Source organism: Anastrepha obliqua, chromosome 6 (genome assembly GCF_027943255.1).
Source record: "Anastrepha obliqua isolate idAnaObli1 chromosome 6, idAnaObli1_1.0, whole genome shotgun sequence".
Taxonomy (NCBI): domain Eukaryota; kingdom Metazoa; phylum Arthropoda; class Insecta; order Diptera; family Tephritidae; genus Anastrepha; species Anastrepha obliqua.
In genome coordinates this window covers 29789473-29796584 of record NC_072897.1, presented here as the reverse complement: position 1 = coordinate 29796584, position 7112 = coordinate 29789473, and the positions used below count along the sequence as shown (strand labels likewise).

At 33.8% G+C, this 7112-nt stretch overlaps 1 long non-coding RNA gene across 1 annotated transcript; it reads left to right on the top strand.

The window, feature by feature from the left end:
• The first annotated feature begins 5935 nt into the window (after nt 1-5935).
• Nucleotides 5936-6884, top strand: LOC129250010 (uncharacterized). Its single transcript, XR_008582786.1, has 3 exons — nt 5936-6133; nt 6208-6633; nt 6790-6884. It is a non-coding gene; the product is annotated as an uncharacterized LOC129250010 (long non-coding RNA).
• Nucleotides 6885-7112: the final 228 nt, after the last annotated feature.

Genomic DNA, 7112 nt, shown 5'->3' with positions numbered 1-7112 from the left:
GGGTGCAACTGGGTACCATAAAAAATTCATTAAGGACTATGCCAAAGTAGCACAGGCAATTACAAAATACTTGAAAAAGGGGGTTAAAATCAATACAAAGGATTCAACCTACGTCGAAGCATTTGAGAAGTTGAAAGCATTAATCAGTACACATCCTATTTTGCGCTATCCTGATTTTGAAAAACAATTTACCCTAACAACGGATGCGTCTATTTACGCTATTGGTGCGGTACTGTCACAGGAAGGACACCCAGTATGTTACGCATCGAGAACTCTGAATAATCATGAAAAAAATTATTCTACCACAAAGAGTTCCTGGCAATTATGTGGGGTGTCAGTTATTTTAGACCGTACATTTACGGCAGAAAATTCAAAATTCTCACCGATGATCAACCAATCAAATATTTACATTCCAAATACAAGGGTAAGGATATGTCTCCCAGGCACCAACGATGGTTATTGAAATTGGGTGAATATAGGTTTAAATTGATTACTTGAAAGGGAAAGAAAACAGGATAGCTGATTTTTTAAACCGATTAGAAAATGGTGAAGATTCTGTTTCCGAAGAAACGAAGGATAACGATAGCGGTATTTTGGGTTTATACTTCTGCTCAAATATGAACGAGACGGTATCAATAAAACGGTCAGCGGATGACATATGGCAAAAATAATTTTTTTGTTTTTTGGTAGGACTGTTATAAGCTTACATGGCAAATTTCAGCGTGATATGTCACACAGTTTGTTTTCTGTGCTACTGTAAACAAGTCAAGCTCGAGTATGTTCTTCGAATTCTCTTTTATGACTTCAATTGTCTCAAAATGTTTTCCACGGAGCGGCAACTTGAGCTTGGGAAACAGGAAAAAGTCACATGGAGCCATATCAAGCGAATACGGTGCTTGCGGAACGATATTAACATTATTTTTGTTCAAATAATCGCGAACAAGACGTGATGTGTGAGCTGGTGCATTATCGTGATGCAAGAACCATGACTTGTTGTCCCACAATTCCTTCCTTTTAAGACGAATGTTCTCGCGCAAACGCTTTAAAACGTCTAAATAATATTCAGCGTTAACCGAATTTGCGATTTGTGCGATTTTCAAGCACTATTTCCTTTACTTTTCCGATGTTTTCGTCGTTTACTGATGTTGCTGGACGAAGATCATGAGGCAAGTTTTCAACCGATGTACGGCCCTCTTTGAACGATTTGTACCACTGGAAAACACGTGCACGCGATAGAGCAGAGTCCCCATAGGTTGTCTGCAACATTTTTAAGGCATCTGAAGCCGAAATTTTGTTGGAATAACAAAATTTCAAACAAATTCTTTGAATTTCCATCGTTAAATTCGAAGAACACACTCGAGCTTGACTTGTTTACAGTAGCACAGAAAACAAACTATGTGACATATCACGCTGAAATTTGCCATGTAAGCTTATAACAGTCCTACCAAAAAACAAAAAATTTATTTTTGCCATATGTCATCCGCTGACCGTTTCATTGATACCGTCTCGTTCATATTTGAGCAGACGTTATAATATGGAAGAAGACGATACAATGGCAACCATACATTCTGCTGAAGAAGATTTAGGTGACTATTTCTCAATTAAAGAGTAAATAGTGAATAAATACAAGACTCAGATCATCATAACAAACAACAAAACAGAAGAACTCAAAGTACTACATGGAAAAAGGACAAAATTTATTGCTGAAAGAGATTATGAGGAAATGGGAAACATATTTAGGAAACATATTACGAAAGGAAAAATAGGGATTTATGCAGAAGTTTCGACCACAGCTATAATAAAGTACAAGAGAAACTTATAGAAATGTATTCCAATGATACCAAGGTAAAATTCATTAAATGTACAAGAAGGGCCCAGGACATTGAAACCGAAGTAGAGGCAATAAAACAAATATCGTTGTACCATGTGAAAGAAAGTATGCACTCGGGCATACAAGAAACTTATAACCAAATAAAAAATAAAATTTAATTTCCGAAATTGATGGAACAAATCCATTTAGTAATTAACCAATGTGATGTATGTAAAGAAGTTAAATATGACAGAAAACCAATCAAGCAAAAATTCAAACTATCCGAAACACCGACAGATAAAAATCAAATAATTCACATAGATACTTTTGTTATGAAAAATTTTCGTTTTTTAACCATAATAGAGAAATTTTCAAAATTTGGGGCGAAAATTGGAAAACCAATTAAAATTATAGCTGATAATGAATTCAAAGCAGAACGAATTAAAGAATATTTGAGCCAAGAAGGAATTCACCTACATTTAACAAAGCCTAATAGCGATATGGGTAACGCGGATGTAGAAATAATGCATAATACACTGGCAGAAAAGTTTAGAATTTTATATAAATTAGAAAAAGGCTTATCAATTAAACACTTAATACAGAAAGCCATATGAAATTACAATGATAGATTCCATTCAACAATAAAATGTACACCAAACGCAGTACATGACAATAAAATAGATCCGGATATAATAAAAACCTATTTAGAAGCAAAGAAGCATAAAATCATAAGCAATCTAAATAAAACCAGGGAAGGATATAAAGAAGAAAGAACAGAAGGATTCATAAAGAACTATAAAGCGGTTAGGCATAAAGAACAACCGAAGTATAGGAAGGAAAAATTAGAAAACATTCATCCTAACAACATTAAAAGACCATTAAAATTTGCAGATACTAACTATGATATTAGTGCTGACATGGATGACGCCACGATAATTTTAACGGAACTGACGGACCAAACAGGATTTGTTGACACACAAATAAGAGACCAGGACATATGTAGTTAAGGACAGTGATATAGTACTCCATATAATTGACGTTAAACAAATAGAAGATATTATTAACGAAATGACAGAAAATATTATACAAGTAAATACAATTAACAAAGATGTATTACAAAAAGAATTATTAGAAGCGAGAAATAAATTAATGACATTAATACCAATAGAAAAAAGACACAAGAGAGGATTTGTAAACGCAATAGGTGCTGTAGCAAAATGGACATTTGGCACAATGGACGATGACGACAGACAGACAATTTAAAAACATTTAACACTAACGGACGAAATGTTGAATCAACAAATACACATAAATGAACATTATAATTTGGCAATGAAACAAATAAGATATATTGTACAAGATGATAGGAAGGAAATTGGAAAAGGACTTAATAGTATAAATAAATTCATAGACGAAGAATGTCAACAACATATGCACTTACAACAGATGACAAAAATTCAGTTAATAAAAAGTAAAATAGAACAAATCCAAAACAATGTACTTGCAGCCAAATATGGTCTAGTTCACCCAAATATTTTAACAAATCAGAAAATTGATTGATTGATAATAATGAAAAATTGTAAATTAATATCAAGTAAAGAATTAGAAATTATAACACTGAACGAAAAAACAGTCCTAGTTAAAAATGCATTCAATTTATTTGTTAACAACACATGTAACATGAATGACACTGTTTTAAACGGAAACCACCCAATAAAATTTAACAATTGTTCAATAAAAATTAATGATTATTATTACTCTAATTGGATTGAAAGATTCGAAGGAAATATTATGAGATTGCAATATGACAATGTAAAGAATTTTACAGAAAAACTTACATTCGAACAAATAGATGAAGAGAATAAAATAAATTTCAAAAATATATCTAAGTTGAAAATTCATAACCAAATCATATACGGGTGTAACTTTTTTCTAATTTTAACAATAATATTAATAATTGGCATTTGGAGAACAAAACTAAAATATATTAAAATAAATCTAAATAAAAGAATTCAGGAGAATTCTAATCTAAAGGGGGGAGAAGTTACATATACAAACAGTTTCATGGATTTCAAAGCTAATGCACCTGATAAATTCGAAGAACTTTTAAATAAAATTGAATAACAAAATATATATTTCCGGCACATGTCGCAATCCATAAAATTTCCAGAGAATAAACAATTTTTTATTAAAACGGAATCAGCAATTTTATTAAACGAATGTAATTTAGCAAGTAAGAAAAACAGAATTGTGAAATATACCGAGTAAGCAAATATGTACACATATGTAAGCTTTGATTGAACCTTAAGTGAAATAATAAAGTCAGTCTTGTTCCTCCCATTCGGTCCAGAAGTTGTCAAGCGTCAATAAAATAAATAAAAAACAAATTTATTTTTTTTAATAAAAACCACGACGCGGAAACGAAGTTTGCGTGGTGCCAAAGCGGCTTTCGCTTTGCGCTTGCTGCTGATTTTGCACCTATGAAACTATTTTGTTTTTCTATGTCAATATTCGGAATATCGACTGGTGGTAGACAAAAGTACACGGAAGCAAGAACGGAGCGCTGTGTTCGCGCATATGTATTAGACCGGAGTGAAATACGTAAATTTTTTCAAATCATATCGTAATAGCAGGGAAAAGTTGCTACATATCTATACAAATTCAGGAAAAAAAAGAAATTTCAAATCGGTTAATATCTTCCGTTCGCGCATTGCATTTAAAATTTACAAATTTTATAACAAATTGAACAAATATTCGAAAAATTGTAAGAGGTGGAAATGATGTTAGATAAAGTTCATTTTTTGTAGACTATTACAACATCAGGTACAGTTTGAAAAGAAAAACGTCTACCGCTCTATCAAAGCCCCTACAGCCCCTGAAAAGAAGTGGGAAATGTCATTTTTTGTATAAATTTACGTAATTGCGGGTGGTTAGTTTCTCTATTTTAATTTTTGTATAAGTCTTCTTGAGTATATAAGTAGAATAAATTATTCCCCTCTTAGCGCGCCCACTAACCACACTGTCTTAAAGAAGTTTTGTACAGCTCTTGGCCCGCACTTTTTGGACGACTCAGAACTCACCACGTGAAGGTGACTGTACTACGAGTTCCACCCACTCCCTTCCCAACCAACCAACCAAAGATGAAAAATTATTTATTCGAGAGTGGCAAAGTCTGCTTTAGTGTCCAATTGAGGCATAAGTGTACGAGAAGAGAGTGTTGCTCTTATAAACCCATCACATCTCTCGTTCCCATACACTTTTGAGGACGCTAAAGTTACTAATTTTACGCAACGCTCCACAGCTTGCGTATGGCATAGAATATTTGTTAAATCTATGGTTAGTTTTGGTTTTTCTTTATCAGAAATTAAATGCAAGATATCTTCAGAAGAAAGGCTGTCTAAAATTGGGGGGCAGGTAAGTTTCATTTCAGACCAATTAATTATTTCAAAATATTCATTTGCTTTAAAGTTTAGTTTAAGAACCAAAAAGTTTCTAATATTTTTGTCTTTTGAAGGGATTTCTTTTATTTTCAGAACTCGCCTCAATCCAAGATCGCGGACATGCTCTCTGTCATCTACCACCATCGAGAGAAGAATGTTTTCTGGATGGTCATAAAAGGAATTTGTTTGAATGACCTTATGAACTACTGCCTGGACTTGTGAAGATAAGATTCTACATATTTTAATACATTCTAAAATATGTTTAGGTGCGTCAACTATTCAAGAATTTGTTTTGATTTCGAACCATAGAGGTACATATACAGTCAAAATGTATTTTGCAATTTGAATGAGATTTTTAGATGGCTCTTGCAAAGAAATGTATAATCCTAGGAACCTGTTTGCAATTGTCAACCAACGAGAGTGTGATATTGGTCCCGTATCTCGATTTGCTAGATCTGGGGAGCAAAAACCAGCATCAATAGCAATGGCAATGTCATGTAAGTATTTCTGATCTTTACTTAAGCTTATTGTGTCAAGCGTTCGTGGAAGAGAGCATTCAATCCTCTGAAAAGCAACGATGGACAAAAATTCACATTTAGCCAGCTGTTTGCCAAGAAGCCCACTGAAAGACTGAGGACCTGTTGTTTTACCATCAAGTATTTCAAGTAGATGCCTCAGAGGTAATTCATTAAAATGGAGGAGACAGATAGCCCATTGTACTGGTCTTTTTAAACGCGTTTCAATGAATTTTATTGCACCATTCTTCCACCCAGTATTTGTTGACGTACCATCACATCCAATCACTACAACATTAGATTGATTTATACCATTTTCTTCAAAATAATTTGGAATGCTGTATGCTGTGTCCTTTCCACTTTTTGAAGTAAGTACTAAATGACGAAAGTACTCTGAGCCTGGTTCTGTTATTACTGAAATGTGCTCTTCTTTTTTTTATAGATTGATAACGTTTGTTTCCTTTTTCAACTAAAACTAAAGTGTCATCCATCCTGCCATCAAAATACACACACGTCGGATCTTTTAATTGCTCTATTGCATTCCCCGATTCGATAAGTTTTAGTCTACATTTTTCTTTTTCTCTTCTAATTTTGCTTCGATCAACAACAAAAGAAGTATTTTTGTCCGTTATAAGACCAACGTCTTTAAATGCACTAGACACAATAGATGCTGCTGCTCTATCAGATACTCCAAAACGATCACTTGTTCAAGCCGTTGCTGGAAGTGATAAGAGCATCTGTGCATTTTTTGAACTTGCTGACTGAGAGGAAATAGAGCGTGAGGTCTGAGAATCGGGATCATTCTTATCATTGTCAACTTCAGGAGTTATCTCTGTTTCAGAATCAATGCTACTACAAGAAGGTCCAGGTAAGTTGGTCTGACTTAAGTGACGAGCTTTTCTCTGCAACTTTAATGTAAGCTTTTGAGTTTCTTTGGTATCTCCTGTCCCAATCTTACCTTGTCCGAGATATCTTTGAGCATATAAAAAATTGATTTCTAATGGAGGTATCTTTCTATCTTTAGGGCATGTGCAGTTGATAGTTACCGGCCTTGGACAAATACACTTGTCAAAGCTTCTTTGACAAAAGCAATTGAGTGTCATCTCGCACTTGCAGGACGAAATGTCAAATAATGTACTTGAAGATTGTTCAATAAAATCATTGTACTTCTTCTCAGGTGTGTCTTTGTCCCTTGAATAAGATTTACGAAGAGTGTAGTATCGATCATGTAGATGTTTGATCTTTTGTACAACTTTTGTGTGGGAAACTATTGGAATCGAAGCCTTGGAATAAAGGGACTCAGTCTTATGAGCTACAGTATCTGCTACAACTGTGAAGCTTAACTTC